The sequence below is a fragment of the Oryctolagus cuniculus genome, chromosome 21 (genome assembly GCF_051225735.1).
Source record: "Oryctolagus cuniculus isolate XC-2025 breed Fujian yellow rabbit chromosome 21, ASM5122573v1, whole genome shotgun sequence".
Classification (NCBI taxonomy): Eukaryota; Metazoa; Chordata; class Mammalia; order Lagomorpha; family Leporidae; genus Oryctolagus; species Oryctolagus cuniculus.
Window position 1 is genome coordinate 43,340,552 of NC_142887.1, and position 26,571 is coordinate 43,367,122.

The 26,571-nt window shown below is 39.8% G+C and overlaps 1 pseudogene; it reads left to right on the forward strand.

Annotated features, from left to right (window-relative positions):
- The first annotated feature begins 2,072 nt into the window (after positions 1–2,072).
- Positions 2,073–2,140, forward strand: LOC138847931 (U6 spliceosomal RNA; annotated as a pseudogene).
- Positions 2,141–26,571: the final 24,431 nt, after the last annotated feature.

A 26,571-nucleotide genomic window follows, 5' to 3' on the forward strand; every position in this document is an offset into this window, starting at 1 on the left:
TCTCACATGGTAGGTCAATTTTTATCTTAGTTTAATTTTTGTTATTTATTTGAAAGAGTTACAATAGAGGTAGAGACACAGAGAGGTCCTCCATTAGCTGGTTCGCTCTACAGATGACTACAAAGGCCAGAGTTATGCCATTCTGAAACCTGGAGACAGGAGCTTCCTCTGGGTCTCCCTCATGGGTGCATGGGCCCAAGGACTTGGGCCATCTTCTACTGCTATCCCAGGAGATAGCAGAGAGCTGTATTGGAAGAAGAGCAGCTGGAACTAGAACTGGCACCCAAATGGGATGCTGGCCCTTCAGGCCAGGGCTTTAACTCACTGCACAACAGCGCCAGCCCCAATTTTTATCCTTTTTAAGGAATGACCATACTGTTCTGCATAACATCTGTACTAACTTGTGTTTTCACCTACCATATATGGTGGTTTTCTTTTCCCATGTGCTCTCTAGCATTTGTTATTTTTTATCAGTTTGGCATAAAAATGATATAGTATTGTTCATGTTTTTGTGTATTTTGAAATCAGTTAATTTGTTTATTAAATCTTTATTATTTGAAAGGTGGATTTAGAGAGAGAGGGAAAGACATAGATAGCTTTCATCTGCTGGCTCACACCCCAGAGAGTTTCAACAGTTGAGCCTGGGGCATGCTGGAGTCAGGAGCTTCATCCAAGTCTCCCACATGAGTGGCAAGGACCTGAGTCCTTCGTCCATCTTCTGCTGGTTTCCCAGGTGTTTAGCAGTGAGCTAAATTGGAAGTGGAGATTCCTAAACTCAAAGTGGAACTCAGATGTTATGCTGGCCTCACAGATTGCAGCTTTCCCCACTTGGCCACAATGCCAGCCCCTCTATCAATTTAATTCCTCAAAAATAGCTCAGTAATGTTGGCATCTATCTCATTTTGTTTTTTCTCTGTTATTATTCAACTTATTGATGTCTTATTTTTGTTCACATTATTCCTCTCAATTGCTCTACCTGAGGTGAGTAGGGCTGCTGTGTTGCTTAAATGAAGTGTATGCTTTAGATTACTCATTTAATGAGTGCATGTCATTCACATAGCACTTCACTGAAGTTCTACTATGTCCCAAATCCTCTTCTAGGCACAGAATTTAGACCACTTTTCTCTTAGGCCCAGATCTTGCCTTTAACATACTACTTGGAATTTAGTAGCTCATGAAATCTGCAGACTGCATAAATGAATGAATATTTTGAGGGCTGTGCTTTTGTGGAGGAACTTCATAGGAGACCGAAGGAATAAAATAAATCAAAAGTATCCACAGTATATAGAATGTATACTATTTTACAAGTCACAGAGAAGAAGAAGAAGAAGGAAAGTAGTAAGACTAGAAAGTTTGTGGCAAGACTAACAGGCGCTGGTCAAGAACTTAATAAGCACATTAGGAAAGCAGTAAGGTTTCTTTTTTTTTTTTTGAGGAAAAGTTTTTATTTCTAGTGATGAAATTGGCTACAGAACATTATGAAAGTTTAAAAATACAAAGAGAAATTGTCTATAATTAATAGATTCAAAATTTGACAATCAGTGAATATCATTATTAGTCATTACCAACAACAGTTATTGATTTGAAAGGCAGAGTGACAGGAAGAGGGAACCACTGCTTCACTCCCCAGACACTTGCAATAGCCAAAGCTTGACCAAGCCAAAACCAGGAACTGGGAATTCATTCTGGATGTCCCATTTGGGTGCAGGGACCCAAGCACTTCTGCCATCCTCCGTCTCCTCCCAGGGTGCACACTAGCAGAAACTTGCCTCAAAGCAGAGAAGCTACCACTCAAGCCAGACATTTGTATATGGGATGTGGGTGTGTGGTGGTGATAGCAAGCCCTCATAGATAAAAAAAAAAAAAAGACAAAGTTATTTCTATGCCAAGGAAATTACTCTGTAGTCTTTCTCTTATAAACTACGTATTGCTGAACCTAGATAATTTTTCCTTTATTTAACAATGACATGAAAATGTCAGTTGAGTTGGCTTTCCTGAAGACCTTGTTTCTTGAATATTAGTGGCTAGTTGAGATAAATTCTTTTCATCTCTTTCTCGCTTCGGCAGCACATGTGCTCGCTTCGGCAGCACATATACTAAAATTGGAACGATACAGAGAAGATTAGCATGCCCCTGCGCAGTAAGGTTTCTTTACCTCCCTGTAGGCTCTGCTCTCCAGAGGTGAACAGGGTCCTCTAAACCCACTTGCTGCACACACAAACACCTGAGTGTTGTATTCTCCCACAGGTGTTGGAGACTGATATGGTGTTCTGATTTATATTTACATAATGGCTAGTGACATCGGGCATATTCACATGTTTTGACCATGTACATTTCTTCTGAGAAATGTCTATTCAGATCCTTGCCTGTTTCTTCACTGTATTTTTTGGAGTTTTTCCAATTCATGTAAATGTTCTGGAAATCTGTAAACATTCAGAGTTTTAATTTTTCCTGCCATCTGTTCATTGTATCTACACTCTGATGTTTACTTTGTTGTGAAGAAGTATCTTAGTTGGATATACTCAAATGTCTCTGTTTTTATTTTTGTGACTATTGCTATTGGAATCTTACCCAAAAGCTATTGTGTGTTGACAATATTTAGAGTTTCCCTATGTTTACTTGGGTTTGGGTCTTATGATTACATTTTAATTCACTGTGAGTTCACTTTCACATAGTGTAAGAGATGTTGGAGTCTCTTTTCAGGCTTCTACATATGGATAATCAAGTTCCTCTGCACCACTTGTGAAAGAGATTCTTCTTTCTCCAGTTCATTTTAGTTCCTTTGTTAAATATGAGTTGCTGGTAGAAATTTGGGTTTATTTCTATGCTACCAAGTCTTTTCCATTGAACTATGTGTCTGTTATTATATCAGTGCTAACACTTCTTCTTCTTTTTTTTTTTTTTTTGCAGTATATTTATTTGAAAGGCAGAGTTACAGAGAGGTAGAGGCAGAGAGAGAGAGAGGTCTTCCATCCACTGGTTTACTCCCCAAATGGCCACAATGGCCGGAGCTCTGTTGATCTGAATCCAAGTGTCAGGAGCTTCTTCCAGGTCTCTATGCAGGTGCAGGGGCCCAAAGACTTTGGCCATTTTCTACTTTTTTCTCAGGCTATACCAGAGAGGGGTATAAGAAGTGGAGCAGCTGGGAAACATACTGGCACCCATATGAGATGCCGGCACTGCAGACGGTGACTTTACCTGCTTTGTCATAGTGCTGACCCCTGTAATATGTCTTAAAATATGGTGTGATGTCTCCAGCTTTTTTTTGCTTTATAATATTGCTTTAGATGTTAAGCATCTCTCATGTTTCTATGTGAATTTTAGCATCATTTTTTCTAGCTCTGAGAACATCGTTGGTATGTTGATTGGGATTGCATTGAATTTGCAAATTGCTTTTGGTAGTATGGATATTTTGGTATTATTCTTCCCATTCACAAACATAAGTTTTCTGTGAGACTGTCAAAAAGCCTTGACAAAAATTGGACTTTATTACACAAAAATTCATCACTTTTTGGGATCATTTAAATCCATAATTTTGCACTAATATTTGATAAATAATTAAAGACTTTGAGCATTTTAGTAGGAGAAATTAAAATATTTATCAATTTATTCAAATATTGTTTAGATGTGATATTCAAATATTGTTTAGAGCCATTGTCTGTATTCCCTCTAAATTACGATCTTTTTGCTTTTTGCCTGTTAAACTTGTCCCTTGATTCAACAACCGTTTTTAATGTAATGTAAACTGAAAATGTCATTTCATAAGCTAAAAAAAATGACAAAGAAGGAAAAAGAAGGGAGGGAGGTTGAGTATATAATTATGTTCTCCGAATTTTTTCTATAAAACATATTGAATCATTTAAAAGCTAATTAAAATTAAACTCAAAATTGGACCATTATGACCAATATTTAAAACAAGTGATTAAAAACTGTAGATGTCTTCAATTTTGATTATCATTCTTCTTTAGAATATCTGAAAGAAATCCAGTTTCTCACTTTAAAATATACCAGTGTGTTAGAATTTAGTATTAAATGACTTTGTTTAAAAGTGTTATTTAATCTATTGCTTTAAGTAGTAATACTATGGCCATTGTAAAACAAAATCCTTATCATTTTTCATAAAACAGGAAGGGCCTTTAAAACATCATCACTAAAAATATTAAGAGACCTAAAATATAACATTCTTAAAACCCAAGTGATACCATTCAAAATTTTCAAATATGCAGGGATAGTTCATGTCAAGTAACTAAATAATTGTTAAGTGTATATATGGAATAGCTTCTATAAATTCTTTTGGCAAGGGCTGGCACTGTGGCATAGTGGGTGAGGCTGCCACCTGCAGTGCTGGTATTCCATAGGGGCATCAGTTCAAGACCTGGCTGCTCCACTTCCTATCCAGCTCTCTGCTATGGCCTGGGAAACACTATAAAATGGTACAAGTCCTTGGGCCCCTGCAACTGCATAGGAGACCAGGAAGAGGCTCCTGGTTCCTGCCTTCCAGTCAGCACAGCTGCAGCCATGGAGGCCAACTGTGGAGTGAACCAGTGAATGGAAGACCACTCTCTCTGCCTCTCCTTCTCTCTCTGTGTAATTCTGACTTTCAAATAATATAAATAAATCTTTAAAAAATTCTTTTGGCAAATAGATGAAGCTATTTGTTATACATTTCAAATAAATAGCAAACATACTAGAAAAATATATTGAATAAAATTTAAGCAACTCATAGCTATACACAGAAATTTCTCACCATAACAACATAGCAACCACTAAATTTCCAAATTCAATTTTCCACAACTTAGAATCTTTAACTCCAGAAGGAGTACAAAATTGACAGAACAGTGGCCTATGTATCAGGATACCTAATGCTAATACAGAATTATCCCTGCCACAACTTACCTATGTGACCTTGAACAATTCACTTTACTTCTCTGGGCTTGGCATTTAGCATCCTCATGTGATAAAGGAGGCTTGGATAAGATCAGTTGTACTCTATCTTGAGACTTCAATGATCTCTCAGTTTCCAAACAGGCACCTTAAGGGAAAGTAAACCTTTAGATCAAAGCTTACATTTTTAAATCTAAATATATTTTAAACTCTTTCTACAACTAGTACAAAACAACACATTCAAATGTGTACCATGCCACTTTTCAATATTTGGGAATAATTAATGCATCATTTTAGAGCATTGTCTTGAGGCCAGTGCTGTGGTGTAGCTAGTAAAGCCACTGCATGCAGTGGGGGCATCCCATATGGAGGCCGGTTCAAGTCCAGGCTGCTCCATTTTCTATTCAGCTGTCTGCTATAGCCTGGGAGAGCAGTAGGAAGTTGGCCCAAGTCCTTGGGCCCCTGAATCTGCATGGGAGACCCTGAAGAGGTCCTGGCTCCTGGTTTCAGATTGGCATATCTCTGACCTTTTAGGTCATCTGGGGAGTGAAAAAGCAGATGGAGGAACTCTCTCTCTTCCTCTTGTTCACTATCTGTGTAACTCGGACTTCCAAATAAATAAATAAATAAATCCTTTAAAAAATCAAAAGAATATTGTCTGGCACACAGTGAACCACTAAGTACAAGATATTATTAGTAATATTAGATTGAAATATTGAAATAAACTAGGCAATAAGCCTTAAGATGCAAATTAATACCAAGAAATATAATCTCAAATTTCTGTGTTCAACAAGGTAGTCTCTTTTCACTACTAACTTTATACTAAATAAGATATTTTGATATTTTGTTAAGAGTAAATTTATCGGGGGCCAGCGCCGTGGCTCACTTGGTTAATTCTCCACCTGTGGTGCTGGTATCCCTTATGGGCAAAGTGTTCTAGTCCTGGTTGCTCCTCTTTCAGTCCAGCTTTCTGCTATGGCCCGGGAAGGCAGTAGAGGATGGCCCAAGTGCTTGGGCCCTGCACCCGAATGGGAGACCAGGAGAAAGCACCTGACTCCTGGCTTTGGATGGGCACAGCTCCAACTGTGGCAGCCATCTGGGGACTGAACCAATGGAAGGAAGGCCTTTCTGATTTCTCACTGTATATAACTCTACCTGTCAAATAAAAAAAATTATTAGTTTTTCATAAAAACTGCAGTATTGAAAAAGTTCTAAAATCCCTCTAATTCTAAATGTCTGTGACTGCTAACTCATTAGCACATATTGCATTCTTTACATCTGGGTAATCATGACAATTCACTTTTAAATGATTAACAGATCTGCTGTTATATATAAATACATTCTTTTCCAAAAATCATACAATAAGCAGGCTACATACTTTACTTCAAGTAGAACTGCCATATCCAGTCCTACAATTGTAAATAAGACAGTTTCAATTGTTCAGCATTATCAATTATAAATTCCAATCGTGTAGCAATACTCATAAGAATTTAGGGGGCCGATGCTGTGGAGTAGCAAGTAGAGCTGTGGCTTGCAGTGCTGACATTCCAATTGGGTGCCAGTTCAAGTCCTGGCTACTCAAATTACTATCCATCTTTTTAGGCAAGTAAGACTTACTATCCAGCAGTAGAGGATGGCCCAGGCCCTTGGGCTCCTGCACCTGCATAGGAGACCCAAAAGAAGCTGCTGGCTCCTGGCTTTGGATTGGCAGAGCTCCAGCCATTGTGGCCAAATGGGGAGTGAACCAGCGGTTGGAAGACTGCTCTCTCTCTCTCCTTCTCTGTGTAACTCTGATTTTCAAGTAAAATAAATGATTTTTTTTAAAAAAAGGATGAAATAAAAAGGAAGATGAAGATTACAAAATTGTTTAATTTTTTTAATAAATATAAATTTCCAAAGTACAGCTTTTGGATTACAGTGGCTTCCCCTCCCCCAAAACATCCCTCCCACCCATAATCCTCCTATTTCCTGCTTCCTCTCCCATCCCAGAAGATTACAAAATTGTATGAAGGACATTTGTACAGTAAACAAATATACTGATTTCCAATGCAATATTTGAATACTTGAAGCAGGAAGGCTAAGTACTTCTTTGCCAAAATAACATGTTTTGTCCAGTGTAAAACCCATTTGCCATCCCAATACACAAAGGGATTTGGGGCAAGAAGGAAAAAAGAAGTCCACACATGCAGAAATTTTAAGCAAAACAAAATAGAGAATGTATTTAGTTTCATGTAAATAACATGAGAATTAATAGTATTCTACCAATTTGCAACAAATATTTTTAACTTTAATGAATGAATGAACTTTCAGTTACATAGCAGGAAACTTCTACCCTCTCCCATAAAACTGAAAGAGAAACTTTTTAAAAGTAAAAACTGATGAAAGAATTCTGCAATACATGTTAATGTTAAGTAGCCCAGCAGAGTTTATTTAGAAATACAAACACACACACAGAAAATAAATACATTAAAATCTTACTGAATAGGTCAGTAATAGTTCAGGATCCAATATGTGTGCAAAAGATTCTGGATTTCCCAGTCACTTTGTATAGGAAATGATGTGCTTTGCTATGTAGCATGTAACTTTAGATTCCTGAACACCTCCACTTTGCTTCTTACCCTGAATCCCAGCAAATACAGGAACACAGCTGTTGAGTCATTCATTTTCTGGATTTGAGAATATCAAAGAATTAATGAGTATAGAAAGTTGTACAGCAGAGACCAAGAATGTCCAAGGGAGGTCACGTAAATCAATTGAACAAGTCAAACTACTATGAATGTATACTGAATGCTCTGTTTTTAATATGTCTTACTTACCTAAAAAGACATGAGGGCTATTGCTCTCTCTCTTAATACAACTAAGGAGAAGATATCACCAATGCTCAAGAAAAATGAATACACAGCAGAGCTAATACAAAATCCCCAAATTCCAAAATAGAAAAACTGGATATGCACTCCTTACACACACCCTGAAGTGGCAATGAAGTAGAACAAATCTAAAATTAGAAAAAAAATCTTTTTTTAAAAGATTTATTTATTTATTTGAAAGTCAGAGTTGCACAGAGAGAGGCAGAGAAGAGAGAGGGGTCTTCCATCCACTGGTTCTCTCCCCAGTTGGCTGCAATGGCCAGAGTTGTGCCAATCCAAAGCCAGGAGCAAGGAGCTTCTTCCAGGTCTCCCACATGGGTGCAGGGGCCCAGGACTTGGGCCATCTTCTACTGCTTTCCCAGGCTATAGCAGAGATCTGGATCCATATGAGATGCCAGCACTGCAAGTGGTGCCTCTACCCACTATGCCACACCACTGGCCCTGAAAATTCTTGTCAAATTAAGAACATTTAACCTTTGTTTAGAGTGCATTATTAAAATATCTAAACTGGGGGAATACATAATTTCTTTCTTTAGAAATCAGAAGAGAAAAAGAACACTTCAAGCCTACTGTGACACCACACAGAAGGAATGGAGAATCATGATCTCAATTAGCCTAGGGACAGAATAAAAGGGAGGGAAATAGGAACAACAGAATTAAGATGAATAAGCTTTGACAGCTGAGGGAATCTGAATGTAAAGAAAAGGCATGCAGTTAACTGAAACAATAGAGATAAGTCTTAGAGGAAAAAACATTGTTAAGTCATATTAATGGGGCCAGAGCTGTGACTTAGTAAAGTAAAAAAAAAAATCTAAAATTTGTTTTTAAATTATATAATTAAAAAAGATAAAAAAGATGTTCAATCTTAAGTCTCTACAGCATAAGATATACATCAATTTTCCCAGGTTCTATTTGCATTTATTAACAAAGTTTCATGGGTGTAATCACTAAAGTGGCTCCAATAAGTCTTTTTATAAAAATTATTTTTTATTTTGACAGGCAGAGTGGACAGTGAGAGAGACAGAGAGAAAGGTCTTCCTTTTTCTGTTGGTTTACCCCCTAGTGACCGCTGCGGCCAGTGTGCTGCAGCTGGCACATGGCACTGATCCAAAGCCAGGAGCCAAGTGCTTCCTCCTGGTCTCCCATGCAGGTACGGGGCCCAAGCACTTTGGCCATCCTCCATTGCACTCCTGGGCCATAGCAGAGAGCTGGACTGGAAGTGGAGCAACTGGGACAGAATCTGGCTCTCCCAGCAGGACTAGAACTTGGTGTGCCTGCACCGCAGGTGGAGGATTAGCTTATTGAGCCATGGAGCCTGCCTCCAATAAGTCTTAACCTGGGATGCAACTAAATTTAACAAGGATACTCAATAGGAATTTTAGAAGAATTCCAAAATATGTATCAGAATAAAAATAAATACTTTACTTGGTACATCTCATTTTAGCTATACTATTGTCTAAATTTCCAAATGTCAGATGTACTAAAAAAATCCCCAAAGCAGCAGAGTTGGTCCGACATGATGAGGAATAAAATAAAGAAAATGAGAATTCGCAGATCCCAGATTAAAATAACCAAGAAGGCCCAATAAAAGAAAACTCAATGTCTTCATACACTAACATTTATTACCTCAGATTTATTTAACAAAAAGGTGATTATTCCAGCTACATCCCATTAGGTAGCCCAATTTTACCTGCTAAATCCATTTAAAAAAAGCACCTCATGATATATTACTAAAATCATATTGCTATATGCCATCCACCATGTCCACTGTACCTTATACCTAATGTTAACAGATCTGATGAAAATCAGTAGATAAATGATGTGTCTTAACCACGTGTGGGAAATGTCTTTTGTTCAACGTTTTTCCAAAAACCCCTCAGTCTCAGTTTGCCTTCACCTTGAAAAGACACTTCTGAGGTTTACTAATCAGTCCAGCTTCTTCGGGCCTCCCTCCAATGAAAGGGGCTAAAATCCATCAAAATAAACTCTAGGCACTGTCCTTGTGCTCCCAGTGACTTTTTCACTCTAGGGGCTCACAAACCTTCTAAATTCTTTAGATCACCTGTGATGTCCATTAGTTCTCAAAGACTATGATGCAAGTAATTTCCCCTCTTGGAACCTTGTTATTAACTGTGCTGTATGAGAAATGAAGTCTCCTACACACCTTGTGCTTACGATTCTCCAAACCATGTTGCCTGCTAGGACTTTGGCCATGAATATAGGACAGCAATACCTGAACATGATTACTGAGATCTCCTTAATAAAGGATAGACTGGGGCCAGCACTGTGGTGCAGTGGTGTAATCCTTTACCTGCAGTGCTGGCACCCCATATGAGCACCAGTTCTAGTCCCCATTTCTCCTTTTCCCATCCATCTCTCTGCAATAGCCTGGGAAAGCAGTAGAAGCTGTTCCAAGTGCTTTGGTCCCTGCCAAAATGTGGGAGACCTGGAAGCTCCTAGCTCAGATTGGCCCAGCTGCAGACATTGCAGTCATTAGGGGAGTAAATGAGCATATGGAAGACCTTTCTCTCTGTCTCTTCCTCTCACTGTCTGTAAGTACACCTGTCAAATACGTAAATAAATTCTATATATATATATATTTACATTTATTTATATATATTTATGTATATAAATATATTCATATATAAAATATATTATGCTTTATCATATATTATATAATATATAATAATTATAAACAGATAATATTATATAATTTATTATAACTATTATATATATCATATATATATATTATTGAGATGACTTCAATAGCCAGAGTGTGGCCAGGTTGAAGCCAGGAGCTCCTCCTCCAATGTGTGTGGCAGCAACCCAGGCACTTGGACCATCTTTCACTGGTTTTTCAATCCATTGGTATGGAGCTGGATCAGAAATAATTATATATTTATATATAAATAAATTCATATATAATATTTATATATAATTATATATTATATATTTATGATAATTATATGTAATTCTATATTATGTATAGAAATATATAATATATATTATAATATATAAATATATATATGATGGATCAAAATGCAGCATTCTCCATTTGGCAGAAGAGACAGGCTCCAATATCTACTGTCTATGTCAGTATGTCAGTATAATGCAGGAGGTAACCCCTCTACCAAATAAGAAAAGCTATTTCAGTTCAGCTGGACATCATTCTGCTGACTGTTGACCTTATTACTGTTAGTCTGGATGCTTTCATTGGTTGCAATCCAGAGACCCAATTTTCCCATAGATATAAACATCAGCAAACATGAAAATTTGGTAAGAAAAGCTTAAACTGAGAGTTATGATTAATAACTATTTTAACAAAATTTCTCAGAACCCATCTAATCCAAACCTTGGACAATTGGGAGCTGTTGTACTTGGCCCACCCATAATTGAAATGGATTCTAAATCCTTCAACTGCAAGGAGAGTATCATAGACATTAATGCTCCAAACGGATCCAGTTCCCTGCTAATGTGTCTGGAAAAGCAGCACAGGGTGACTCAAATATTGGGGCTCCTGCACCCATGTGAGAGACCTGGAAGAAGCCCCTGGCTCCTGATATCAGTCTGGCCTAGCCACAGTCACTGCAGCCATTTGAGGAGCGAACAAACCAGGAGGAAGATCCATCTCTCCCACTCTCTCTTTCTAGTGCTGCCTTTCAAATTCATAAATAGACCTTTAAGAAAGTCGATCACTTCAATAAATTTGTCATTGCTCAGTCATGATTACTTTTACTACCTTAAATTCTTTTTCAAAAGATTTATTTATTGGAAAGGCAGAAAGAGGAGCTGGTGGTTGTGGTGCAGTGGACAAAGTTGCTATCTGTTACATTGGCATCCTCTACGTGCACCAGTTCAAGTACCAGCTATTCCATTTCTGATCCAGCTCCTTACCAATGGACTGAAAAAGCAGGGAAAGTTGGCCCAAGTGGCTGGGATGCTGCCACGCACATCGGAGGAAAAGCTCCTGGCTTCAACCTGGCCACACTCTGGCTATTAAAGTCATCTCAAAAATGAATTAGGTGGTGGAAGATTTCTGTCTCTCCCTCTCTCTGTAACTCTTTCAAATAAGTAATTAAATATTTTAATATGATAAAAAATGGCAGAGAGACACAGAGACAAAGAGAGAAGGAAAGAGAAGCAGAGAGATCTCCCATCTGCTGGTTCACTTTCTATATGGCTACCACTGTGCAAGACCAGGTTTCAAGTCCCCATTGAGGTTACAGTTCTCCAAATTAGATGACAAGAAGGAAAGAATTTGAGCTATTATCCATTGCTTCCCAGGGATATTAACATGAAACTGATTTGGAAGTGGAGTACCCAAAACTCAGATTAGCACTGCAATATATGATGCGGGCATCTGTTGTGATGGTTAACAAATTGGAAAACCTAGAGGAAAAATCAACAGATTCCTGGACATACACAATATACCTAAATTGAGTCATGAAGACACATAGAAAAGCTAAACAAATCAAAAACCAAGACAGAGATTGGATGAGTAATAAAGACCCTCCCAACAAGGAAAAGTCCAGGATCAGACAGCCTCACTATTGAATTCTACAAGTCTTTTAAAGAACTAATGCTTCTCAAACTATTCAACACATTTGAAAGAGAGACAATCCTCTCAAACTCCTTCTATTAATCTGACAATGACTCATTCTATCATTTATTTATACATAATGTTGAGAAAATCAGAAGTATTTGTTTGGACTTCTGCTAAAATGCACTAGATTTATAATTTTTAAATACATCTTTCCTAGATGTAATGCAGTCCTTTGCTACTTTAGAGTATCAGAAATTTAAAATGTTGGACTGGTGCTGTGGTGGAGCAGGTTAACACCCTCGCCTGAAGCTCCAGCATCCCATATGGGGGCCGGTTCAATACTCAGCTGCTCCACTTCTGATCCTGCTCTCTGCTATGGCCTGGCAAAGTAGTAGAAGATGACCCAAGTCCTTGGGCCCCTGTACCGATCTGGGAGACCTGGAACTAGCTCCTGGCTCCTGGCATCGGATCAGCACAGCTATGGCAGTTGCAATCAATTAGGGAGTGAACATCAGATGGAAGACCTCTCTCTTTCTCTCTGGTTCTCCTCTCTGTCTGTAACTCGACTTGTAAATAAATAAATAAATAAATCTTTAAAACAATTAAGAAATTTAAAAAGGGAAAAGATTTTAAAAAATGTATTTCTTTATTGTGAGGCAGAGTGACAGATATAGAGAGGAAGAGAAAGAGAGGTCTGCTATCCACTGGTTCACCCCTAAATGGCCAGAATGGCTGGAGCTGGGCCGATCTGAAGCCAGGTGCCAGAAGCCAGGAGTCAGCAGCTTCCTCCAGGTCTCTCACATGGGTGCAGGGGCCCAAGCACTCAGGGCATATTCCACTGCATTCCTAGGCCATTAGCAAAGAGCTGGATTGGAAGTGCAGGAGCAGGGACTCAAACTGGTGCCCATGTGGGATGTTGGTGCTGCAGGTGGATGCTTAATCTACTATGCCACAGAGTGGGCCCAGGGAAAGGTTTTAGGAAGACATCTTTCATGTAGACTAGGCTGCAATATTGCAAGGTAAGGTTTAGCTTTTATTTCCACACATCAGTATTCATCTTTTAGCAACTATAAATACTGAATATCATACATATAGACATAAATATAGGTAACTGCAGATTTTGTTGTCATTCTTTCTAATTCTCTTTTAATGTCTGCTAATAGGCCATCTTATGGATTATTATATTGATGTTATCTGTACACAACCATCAGGCATTTCCACTGTTGAATGTGTTTATGTGTACAGGTAGTTTTGTTTGTGTGTACATGAATGCACATTAGATGGAGATAGCACTGACAGTAATAATGTGAGAAATCCTAATGCTGATTTCAAACTTTCTATCCTCCGCAGAGATGGCTGTCATTGAAGTAGACCACAGGGCCCCTTTGCTGTTGTGGACTGAAATGTGCCTCCCTAAAACTCAAACACTGAAGTGCTAACCACCAACATAACTCTACCTGAAGAAAGTGCTTTTAAGCAGATCAAATGATAGATGTGTCTGTCACATCAGAGAAGGGCTTCTGGAAAAATCGAGCCTATTAGCACCTTGATCTGATATTTTCAAGCTCTACAACTCTGAGAAGTAAAATTCCATGATTTAAATCATATTCTCTGTGGTATTTTCTTAGCAAATTAATATATCCTCATTTCTGCTAGCATTTTCTGCTGTCATCTAGAAGGTCCTCGTGATTAACAGAGAAATATAGAAAGTAAAAACTATGATTTTAGATTACCAAGCACCTACTAACATAAAAAAGATATCCCAGAAGCAACCTACTACCATTCTCCAGGACCCAGAAAAAAAAAAAATACAGGAATGAGTCAAGTTGTGGGGCAGTAGAAAAGTGAATAATGAAAGATCACAGCAGAAGTAAATAAGGAAGGGTTTGATGCTGTGGTGTAGTAGGTTAATGCCTTGTCCTGCTGTGCATGTATCCCATATGTTGTTGCTCGAAGACCAGGTTCTCCACTTCCAATCCAGCTCCCTACTAATGCACCTGGGAAATTGGTGGAAGATGGACCATGTTCTTGGGTGCTGGCACCCACATGAGAGACTTGGAAGAAGCATCTGGCCTTTCAAATAAAGAAATCTTAAAAAAAATAGAAGCAGTGTTAGCACTGTTGGAAAAACAGACACATAGTTCAATGGAAAAAATAGGCAGCTGAAATAAACTGACTTTTCTACAGCCAACCCCTATTTAATAAAGGAAAGAAAACAAACAGGAGAAAGAAGAATCCCCTTAGCAAATGGTTTAAAGGAAAGTGATTATCCATATGTAGAAGCCTGAAAAGATACCCCAACACCTCATACACTATGTAAAAGCAACTCAAGGTTAATTAAAAGTCTAAATATAAAACCAAAACCTTGAGAGCTTGTTTTGAGGTTCTAGCAGGGGAGCGCAGCTACTCGTATACCCTTGACCGAAGACCGGTCCTCCTCTAGCGGGGAAGGTCGTCCTCTTCGACCCAGCACGCAGCTTCAGGAGGGACGCACATGGAGTGGTGAGGGAGGAAGGGGACACCCGCCTAGCCAGCCAGATCAGCCGAATCAACCCTGGCGATCAATGGGGTGACAGATGTCACAGCCAGATCGCCCTCACATCCTGAGTTCATGCCGGAGCTGAGGGAAGGAAGCAATGCCGTCAGATCTGGCCGCTCTGCGGGAGTCTGAGGAACAACTCACACCAGGTGGCCGCCGTTCCGTCGTCATGGGTAAAGGAGACCCCAACAAGCCAAGGGGCAAAATGTCCTCCTATGCCTTCTTCGTGCAGACGTGCCGGGAAGAGCACAAGAAGAAACACCCTGACTCTTCGGTCAATTTCGCAGAATTCTCTAAGAAATGCTCGGAGAGATGGAAGACCATGTCTGCAAAGGAAAAGTCCAAGTTTGAAGATATGGCAAAAAGTGAAAAAGCTCGTTATGACAGGGAGATGAAAAATTACGTTCCTCCCAAGGGTGATAAGAAGGGAAAGAAAAAGGATCCCAGTGCTCCTAAAAGACCACCATCTGCCTTCTTTCTCTTTTGCTCTGAACATCGCCCAAAGATCAAAAGTGAACACCCTGGCCTGTCCATTGGGGACACTGCAAAAAAATTGGGTGAGATGCGGTCTGAACACTCAGCCAAAGATAAACAACCATATGAACAGAAAGCAGCTAAGCTAAAGGAGAAATATGAAAAGGATATTGCTGCATACCGTGCCAAGGGCAAAAGTGAAGCGGGAAAGAAGGGCCCTGGTAGGCCCACAGGCTCAAACAAGAAGAATGAACCTGAAGATGTGGAGGAAGAAGAGGAAGAAGAAGAAGATGAAGATGATGAGGAAGAGGATGAAGATGAAGAATAAATGGCTATCCTGTAATGATGAGTGTGGAGTGTGCGTGTGTGCTCAGGCAGTTGTTTTGCTAAGAATGTGAATTCAAGTGCAGCTCAATATTAGCTTCAGTATAAAAAAACTGTACAGATTTTTGTATAGCTGATAAGATTCTTTGTAGAGAAAATACTTTTTTTAAAAAATGCAGGTTGTAGCTTTTTGAGGGGCTACTACATACAGTTAGATTTTAAAGCTTCTGATGTTGAATGTTCCTAAATATTTAATGGTTTCTTTAATTTCTTGACTTGTGTATGGTAGCGCAGCAAAGTTGTAGGAATTAGTATCATTTGTAAATTTGGATTTTTTGTTAGGATGTTGCATTCTGTGTTGTTTTTTTAAAAAAAATTTTGTAATAAAATTATGTATGTTAAAAAAAAAACCCAAAACCTAAGTAAACATATGAGAAACTGTAAAACATTAGCAGAGACAACAGTTTGCATAAGATTCCAAAAGCACAAGTAACAAAAATAAAATATACAAATTTGAGCATATCAAATTAAGATACATCTTCACAACAAAGTAATCAACAGAGTGAAGATACAATGGACGGAATGGCAGGAAACATTGAAAACTCTGACTATGACAAAAGATTGATAGCCAGAACATACATATATAGAACTGGAAAAACTCCAAACAAGAAGCAAAATGTACACGTAAGAAATGGGCAATGATCAGAATAGATGTTTCTCAGAAGAAGAAATCTCAATGGTCAAGACATAGATGAACATGCCCAATATCACTAGCCATTAGGGAAATGTAAATCAAAACCAATAGCAGACTCCATCTGTGGGAGAAGACAATGCTTGGGTTTTCATTTGTGCAACAAGTGGGTTTAGAGGACCCTGTTCACCATTAGAGGGCAGAGTCTACATGGAAGTAAAGAATCCTTAATACTTTCCTAATGGGAGAAGAGGAAGCCTGAGACCTCGCAAGCGGGAAGTGGTCCAGAAACTGCTCAGGTGTGGGTGTAGGTGGCTGAGCAACAGGCAGTCCTGCCTTGATTCCCCACAAAGATACAGGGGAAACCCTTCTGGATGGAGCAGGCGTGAATCGGAGGACCTACTGGGAGAACAAGGTCGCCCACCGCGCGGAAGCCAAGTCGCGGGACCCAGACGCAGAAGCCCCAGGGTCTGCGCGACAGTGCTCCAAGGGGAGTGCATGCCACACAGACAACAGCGGGGAGACTTGGGACGCTCAGGGCTCCGAGTCCACACATCGGCGCTGGAAGGGGAGGTGAGCTCAATAACCCGAGACATTGGTGGGGAAACGGGGGTCAGAATCTAGAGGGGGGCCGGAAAGTGCAGCAAACTCACTACCGGAAAGAAGGAAAAAAAAAAGCTTTGGGGTTTCTCTTCCCCCTAACCTTGCAAAGGTTACAAGGCTGCAAGGCTTGAAGAATTCCCAAGAGACAAAGAGCAGGCCTCCTCTTTGGATTTACATATCAATGGGGGAGAGTTAAGGAACTGAGTCACTACAATTCAGTAGCCTAGCCAACCCAGTGGGAGTCCAGAGGAGCCAAAGACTGGAAGCTAAATACCATCAATTCTGCACAGCCCTGCCCTGCGGTGTTACTTACCCCCTGAATAAATAAAATAAATAAATAAATAAAAAGAGAGAGATTTACCAAGCATAACCTGAGGGTGTCACCTTTGCACACCCTTAACCAGGAAGAACCAGGCAGAGCTCTCAGGCCGCACCCATCTCAAGCCTCCAAGGCTCCTCCAACAGCAGGCAGTCCACTTAACACGGACACAGTATAAAAAAAAAAAAAAGAAAGAAAAAAAAACGCACAGTGACGCAAGAAGAATTAACTATGCCGAGTAACAAACACAGAAATAGAGGGAGCAAGATCAACGATGACACTATGATGCCTCCAAATAAGCAAAACACCCCAAGCCAAGAGTATGAAGATGATGAGATAGAAGAAATGCAAGATACGGATTTCAAAAAATTTATGATAAGAACATTTAGAAGTTTTCAAAAGCAAATCCTTGAACTACAGAAATCCTTAATGGACAAGATTGAAAATCTCTCTCGTGAAAATGAAATTTTAAGGAAGAGTCAAAATGAAACTCAGAAACTAGTAGAACAGGAAAGTGTAATAGTCAAGAGAAATCAAAATGAAATGAAGAGCTCAATAGATCAAATGACAAACACATTAGAAAGCCTTAAAAACAGAATGGGTGAAGCAGAAGAGAGAATATCGGACTTAGAAGATAGAGCACAGGAAAACATACAGTCAAACCAAAGAAAAGAAGAGGAAATTAGAAACCTAAAAAATGTTGTTGGGAATCTACAGGATACTATTAAAAAAACCAACATTCGAGTTCTAGGAGTTCCTGAAGGCATGGAGAGAGAGAAAGGATTGGAAGGCCTTTTTAGTGAGATACTAGCAGAGAACTTTCCAGGTTTGGAGAAGGACAGAGATATCCTAGTACAGGAAGCTCATAGAACCCCCAATAAACATGACCAAAAGAGATCCTCACCACGACACGTGGTAATTAAACTTACCACAGTGAAACATAAAGAAAAGATCCTAAAATGTGCAAGAGAGAAACGTCAGATTACTCTCAGAGGATCTCCAATCAGACTCACAGCTGACTTCTCATCAGAAACCCTACAAGCTAGGAGGGAATGGCGAGACATAGCATAGGTGCTAAGAGAGAAAAATTGCCAGCCCAGAATATTATATCCTACCAAGCTCTCATTTGTGAATGAAGGTGAAATAAAGACCTTTCATAGCAAACAGAAATTGAAAGACTTTGTGGCCACTCGTCCGGCCCTGCAAAAGATACTTAAAGATGTGCTACACTCAGAAACACAGAAACACGGCCATCAATATGAAAGAAGGGAAAGGAAGAACACCTACCAGTAAAAGAGCATGGGAAGCTCAAAGCATATACTAGAAAATATTTCCGGGAAAATGGCAGAGCAAAGTCACTACGTATCAATTGTCACATTGAACATTAACGGTCTGAATTCTTCAGTTAAAAGACACCGTTTGGCTGACTGGCTCACAGAACACAACCCAACTATTTGTTGCCTACAAGAAACACATCTCTCTAACAAAGAGGCATGCAGACTGAAAGTGAAAGGTTGGAAAAAGATATTCCATGCCAACAGAAACCAAAAAAAAAAGCAGGTGTAGCCATATTAATATCAGACAAAATAAACTTTAATACAAAAACTGTTAAGAGAGACAAAGAGGGACACTATATAATGATTAAGGGTTCAATTCAACAGGAAGATGTAACTATTATAAATGTATATGCACCTAATTACAGGGCACTGGTCTATTTAAAAGATATGTTAAGGGACTTAAAGGGAGATTTAGATTCCAATACAATAGTACTGGGGGACTTCAATACTCCACTCTCAGAAATAGACAGATCATCTGGACAGAAGATCAACAAGGAAACAGCAGATTTAATTGACACTATTGTCCAAATGGATCTAACAGATATCTACAGAACTTTCAACCCTACATCTACAGACTTCACATTCTTCTCAGCAGCGCATGGAACCTTCTCTAAGATTGATCACATACTAGGCCATAAAGCAAGTCTCAGCAAATTTAAAAGAATTAGTATCATACCATGCAGCTTCTCAGACCACAGTGGGATGAAGCTGGAAATTAGCAACTCAGGAAACCCCAGAAAGTATGCAAACACATGGAGACTGAACAACATGCTCCTGAATGAACACTGGGTCATTCAAGAAATCAAAAGAGAAATCAAAAACTTTCTGGAAGTAAATGAAGACAACAACACAACATATCAAAACTTATGGGATACAGCAAAAGCAGTATTGAGAGGCAAATTTATAGCAATAGGTGCCTACATCAAGAAATTGGAAAGGTACCAAATAAATGAGCTTTCAGCGCACCTCAAGGACCTAGAAAAACTGCAGCAAACCAAACCCAAATCTAGAAGGAGAAGAGAAATAATTAAAACCAGAGAAGAAATTAACAGGATTGAATCCAAAAAAACATTACAAAAAATCAGCCAAGCGAGAAGCTGGTTTTTTGAAAAAATAAACAAAATTGACACCCCATTGGCCCAACTAACTAAAAAAAAGAAGAGAAAAGACCCAAATCAATAAAATCAGAGATGAAAAAGGAAACGTAACAACAGACACCACAGAAATAAAAAAGAATCATCAGAAATTACTACAAGGACCTGTATGCCAGCAAACAGGAAAACCTATCAGAAATGGATAGATTCCTGGACACATGCAATCTACCAAAATTGAACCATGAAGACATCGAAAACCTAAATAGACCCATAACTGAAACAGAAATTGAAACAGTAATAAAGGCCCTCCCAACAAAGAAAAGCCCAGGACCAGATGGATTCACTGCTGAATTCTACCAGACATTTAAAGAAGAACTAATCCCATTTCTTCTCAAACTATTCAGAACAATCGAAGAAGAGGGAATCCTCCCAAATTCTTTCTATGAAGCCAGCATCACCTTAATCCCTAAGGCAGAGAAAGATGCAGCACTGAAAGAGAATTACAGACCAATATCCCTGATGAACATAGATGCAAAAATCCTCAATAAAATTCTGGCCAATAGAATACAACAACACATCAGGAAAATCATCCACCCAGACCAAGTGGGATTCATCCCTGGCATGCAGGGATGGTTCAACATTCGCAAATCAATCAATGTGTTTCACCACATTAACAGACTGCAGAAGAAAAACCATATGGTTATCTCAATTGATGCAGAGAAAGCATTTGATAAAATTCAACACCCTTTCATGATGAAAACTCTAATCAAATTGGGTATAGAAGGAACATTCCTCAATATAATCAAAGCAATTTATAAAAAACCCACAGCCAGCATCCTATTGAATGGGGAAAAGTTGGAAGCATTTCCACTGAAATCTGGCACCAGGCAGGGATGCCCACTCTCACCACTGCTATTTAACATAGTTCTGGAAGTTTTAGCCAGAGCCATCAGACAAGAAAAAGAAATCAAAGGAATACAAATCAAGAAGGAAGAAGTCAAACTATCCCTCTTTGCAGACGACATGATTCTGTACTTAAAGGATCCAAAGAACTCTACTAAGAGACTATTGGAACTCATAGAGGAGTTTGGCAAAGTGGCAGGATATAAAATCAATGCACAAAAATCAACAGCCTTTGTATACACAAGTAATGCCATGACTGAGAAAGGACTGCTAAGATCAATCCCATTCACAATAGCTACAAAAACAATCAAATACCTTGGAATAAACTTAACCAAGGACGTTAAAGATCTCTACGATGAAAATTACAAAACCTTAAAGAAAGAAATAGAAGAGGATACCAAAAAATGGAAAAATCTTCCATGCTCATGGATTGGAAGAATCAACATCATCAAAATGTCCATTCTCCCAAAAGCAATTTATAGATTCAATGCAATCCCAATCAAGATACCAAAGACATTCTTCGCAGATCTAGAAAAAATGATGCTGAAATTCATATGGAGGCACAAGAGACCTCGAATAGCTAAAGCAATCTTGTACAACAAAAACAAAGCCGGAGGCATCACAATACCAGACTTCAGGACATACTACAGGGCAGTTGTAATCAAAACAGCATGGTACTGGTACAGAAACAGATGGATAGACCAATGGAACAGAATTGAAACACCAGAAATCAATCCAAACACCTACAGCCAACTTATATTTGATCAAGGATCTAAAACTAATTCCTGGAGCAAGGACAGTCTATTCAATAAATGGTGCTGGGAAAACTGGATTTCCACGTGCAGAAGCATGAAGCAAGACCCCTACCTTACACCTTACACAAAAATCCACTCAACGTGGATTAAAGACCTAAATCTACGTCCTGACACCATTAAGTTATTAGAGAACATTGGAGAAACCCTTCAAGATATTGGCACAGGCAAAGAATTTCTGGAAAAGACCCGGGAGGCACAGACAGTCAAAGCCAAAATCAACTATTGGGATTGCATCAAATTGAGAAGTTTCTGTACTGCAAAAGAAACAGTCAGGAGAGTGAAGAGACAACCGACAGAATGGGAAAAAATATTTGCAAACTATGCAACAGATAAAGGGTTAATAACCAGAATCTACAAAGAGATCAAGAAACTCCACAAAAACAAAACCAACAACCCACTTAAGAGATGGGCCAAGAACCTCAATAGACATTTTTCAAAAGAGGAAATCCAAATGGCCAACAGGCACATGAAAAAATGTTCAAGGTCACTAGCAATCAGGGAAATGCAAATCAAAAGCACAATGAGGTTTCACCTCACCCCGGTTAGAATGGCTCACATACAGAAATCTACCAACAGCAGATGCTGGCGAGGATGTGGGGAAAAAGGGACACTAACCCACTGTTGGTGGGAATGCAAACTGGTCAAGCCACAATGGAAATCAGTCTGGAGATTCCTCAGAAACCGTTCGACCCAGCCATCCCACTCCTTGGAATTTACCCAAAGGAGTTTAAATTGATAAACAAAAAAGCGGTCTGCACCCTAATGTTTATTGCAGCACAATTCACAATAGCCAAGACCTGGAACCAACCTAAATGCCCATCAATGGTAGACTGGATAAAGAAATTATGGGATATGTATTCTTTAGAATACTATACCGCAGTAAGAAACAACGAAATCCAGTCATTTGCAACAAAATGGAGGAATCTGGAACACATCATGCTGAGTGAAGTAAGCCAGTCCCAAAGGGACAAATACCATATGTTCTCCCTGATCAGTGACAACTGACTGAACACCAAAAAGGAAACCTCCTGAAGTGAAATGGACACTATGAGAAATGGTGACTTGATCAGCATAGCCCTGACTGCTAATGGACAACTTAATACATTATCCCTCATAGTATTTTTTTTTGTCTGTTCTACTTAATATGACTGGTTTAATTCTGTAATTATCACACAGTTATTCTTAAGTGTTGAAAATTAACTGAAATGTGATCCCTGTTAAACATAAGAGTGGGAATAAGAGAGGGAAGAGATGTATAATTTGGGGCATGCTCGGGCTGACTTGCCCCAATTGGTAGAGTTGGAAACATACCAGGGGATTCCAATTCAATCCCATCAAGGTGGCATGTGCCAATGCCATCTCACTATTCCAAGTGATCAATTTCAGTTCACAATTGATTATAATGAAAGGACTAAGAGTCAAAGGGAGCACATAAACAAGTCTAGTATCTGCTAACACTAACCGATAGAATAAATAAAGGGGAGAGTGATCTAACATGGGAAGTGAGATACTCAGCAGACTCATAGAATGGCGATGTCCTAAATAGCACTCTGGCCTCAGAATCAGCCCTAAAGGCACTCGCATCTGGCTGAAAAGCCCATGAGAGTATTTCAGGCATGGAAAGCCAAGACACTCTGGCAAAAAGATCTCTGTGAGTGAGATCCCAGTGGAAAGAACAGGTCTTCAAAGAGGGAGGTGCCTTTCTCTGAAGGGAGGAGAGAACCTCCACTTTGACTATGACCTTGTCTTGTCTAAACAAGATAAGAGTCGGAGAACTCAAGGGGCTTCCATAACCTTGGAAACTCATGACTGGTGCAAAGGGAGATTACTGATGCCATAAACAGGAGTGTCAATTTGTAAAGTCAACAACAGGAGTCACTGTGCACTTACTCCTCATGTAGGATCTCTGTCCTTAATGTGCTGTACACTGAGGCTTAATGCTATAACGACTACTCAAACAGTATATTTCACTTTGTGTTTCTATGGGGGTGCAAACGATTGAAATCTTTACTTAATGTACACTAAACTGATCTTCTGTAAAAAAAAAAAAAAGAAATTATCAATTCCGAACTTGACTCTCACTGGGATTAAACATGACAATAGGTCTGATCTGATTTCATCATCATTTAAAAAAAAATCATCTATTATTTTTCACTTTATGTTTCTGTGTGGGAACAAACTGTTGAAATCCTTACTTAAGGTATACTAAGCTGATCTTCTGTATATTAAGATAATCAAAAATGAATCTTGATGTGAATGGAAGGGGAGTCGTACTTTGGAAATTTATATTCATTAAATAAAAGATAAAAAAAAGAAAATAAAAAAAAATAAAAAAATACTTTCCTAATGGGCTTGTTGAATTCTTGACTAGTGCCTATTACCTTTGCCACAACCTTTCCAGTCTCACTACTTTCCTTCTTCTTCCTCTTCTCTATAGCTTGCAAAAACAGTATATCTTCTATATACGGAGCATACTTTTGTTTTGTTTTATTCCTTCTGTCTCATGATGTTCCTCTAAGAAATCACAACCCTCCAAATATTCATTCATTTATGCAGTCTGCAGTTTTCATGGGCTACTACATGGCAAAGTACTAGGTTAAAGGAAAGGTATAGGTCAGGAACTGAGCAAAGTTCACAATGATGTAGTATTATCTGGGGAAATGAACCTGATGGAAGACATATCTCTCTCTCTCTCTCTCTCTCTCTCTCTCTCTCTGTCTCTCCTTCTCTCTCTGTGTAGCTCTGATTTTCAAATAAATAAATAAATCTTTAAAAACTAACTAAAAAAATATACTAATAACCTGGTGGCAACACCTTTCTATAAGAACATGTGAAGCACTCAAACACAGTTTGTCCCAGAAAGTCAGCCATAGTTTTCAAGGGCACATCTTCTACTCCATCTGTGGACATCTCTGAGTGGAGTAAGGGGCACTTATTTCTTCCCCTCTTCTTCCTTACCACTCTCACAGTTATAACTTCTATTGATGCTTCCACAGAGCAGTCTTTATGAAATTGTAGAACTAATATCCTCCCATTTTAAAAATGTCATGGGTTTAACCACAGAACCCAAAATAAGACAATTAACTGACCTTCTTAATTACACAGTGTGGAATGTAAGATTCTCAGTGGATCACTGGGTAACTGTAAAGTACTGGGCAGAGAAAAAGATGTTACTTATCTGTATTTATGATGTTGTAATTCTCCACTTTATGCAAACTCAGATTAAAAGGGCTCCAGTTAGTGGGCAACACTGTTGCATAGTGGGTAAAGCTACTGCCTGCAGTGTCAGCATCCTATATGGGTGCTGGTTGGGATCCTGGCTGCTGCACTTCCCATCCAGCTCTCTGCTGTGGCCTGGGAAAACAGTAGAAGATGGCCCAAATCCCTCATCTTCTGCACCCACCTATGAGACCTGGACAAAGCTCCTGGCTTCTGGTTTTGGATCCAAACAGCTCCAACCATTGATTTCTGTTTCTACCACTCTGTAACTCTGCCTTTCAAATAAATAAATAATTATTTTAAAAAACAGCTTCATCCCAGAAGAAGCTCCTGGCTTCAGACTGGCACAGCTCCAGCTGTTGCTGCCAATTGGGGAGTGAACCATCGGACAGAAGACGTCTCTCTCTCTTTCTCTCTCTCTCCTCTCTCTGTGTAACTCTTTCAAATGAATAAATAAATCTTTAAAAAAGTAGCTCCAGTTATTGACAACACAGTAGACTTGCATTAATTTTAGTTCCCTTCTCACTTTGCAAAGGGATCAGCGTCAGGTCAAAACAGTTGACAGCCTTGCTAACAGGAGAAGAAATAGCTGAAGACAGAAAATGAAAAGCAGCCAAATAAATCATCAAAGAAAGAGAAGTGGACCACATCCAACACAAACCTTTAAAAGTGGATGCTCACAATTAACGAGTGAAACAGCTGCCCACTGAAATCTTATCTAGGGAGGGAAGATGTCCTAAGTTCTGCTTCTGTAAACTCCAGTCATAAATCTATCCTAATAAATCTGTCCCCGGCATCTCTTTTACAAACATACTGGACCCACTGACCATTGGAAATGTGGACCTAAGTCATGAAGGCTGCCATTTAAACCCACCAATGCTGTAACAGCTAAGAAACTTGAATTTGATGCACAATTCTCAGGAAATCATTCCAGCTGAGCCTAGGGCCATTAATAGAAACTCCTTGGATCCTCCACTGTCTCTGTGCCTGTTTGAAAGAAGGGAGTTTTCCCACCCCAGGTTTCTGGAACAGCTTCAAATTCCACATTGGAAAAGTCTGATAATTAATACTTGAGAGGGATCAATGCACACTTCACACTGCTCCCCACCAGGAAGATGAGGTGCAGGATGAGAGCAGTGGGGCAGAACCTAGTCAGATCCTCCTGCCCACCCCTCTGCTGCCCCAGGCTCCCTGCTGAAGGCCACCCAGACCCACCCTGCAGGAACCAGTCCAGTAAACATCAAGAGGCCTGGCCAGACTGCATTCTGAGACCACCCACAGTGGGAACCCAGCTTATTTAACTGTGGAGTGCTGGAGTCTTTCTGCCTTCCTTCCCTGCGTGTGCATGTTCCCAGAATGCTGCCCCCTCTCTCCTGTAACCACTAAATAAAGCGCATTAGGGACAGTTTGGGTGAGGTCCTGCAGGAGAGATTCCAGGCACTGGGAGCCTGGGAAGTGGAGGTGGGAGACAGAACAGCCCGGGTCCCAGTCCTGACCTCGGGGGAAGCTGCCATGATCTATGGCTCCCTGGCACCCACCCTTCTCCCACACATGTCCTGCCCCTTCCTGCATGCCAAACCTGCAGCAGAAAGTCCCTGGAGGAGGTACCCTTTCTTCTGGACACACGGGGAGCGATTCGGGGAGTGGCGGGAAGAGACTCCCTGGTAAGTGGGACCCACAGGTGAATGATGAAGAGGGAAGATGCAGCAGGAGGCAGGCTCGGGGTGAGCACTTGGAAACTCCCTGGGATCGCACGTGCAGAGCAGGAGATGCAGTAAATGCCAGAGAAGGAGAAGCACAGCCCCCAGGGCTGACCCTGATCAGGGAATGAACTCCCTCTGTTCCAACTCAGGCCCCAGGGAATGGCAGCAGCATGCACATGTGCACAGGCATTCAGAAGGCATAATACATCTGAGCTCCTGGGAACTCTGGGAAATGGAGTCCAGGCTGCAGCATCCC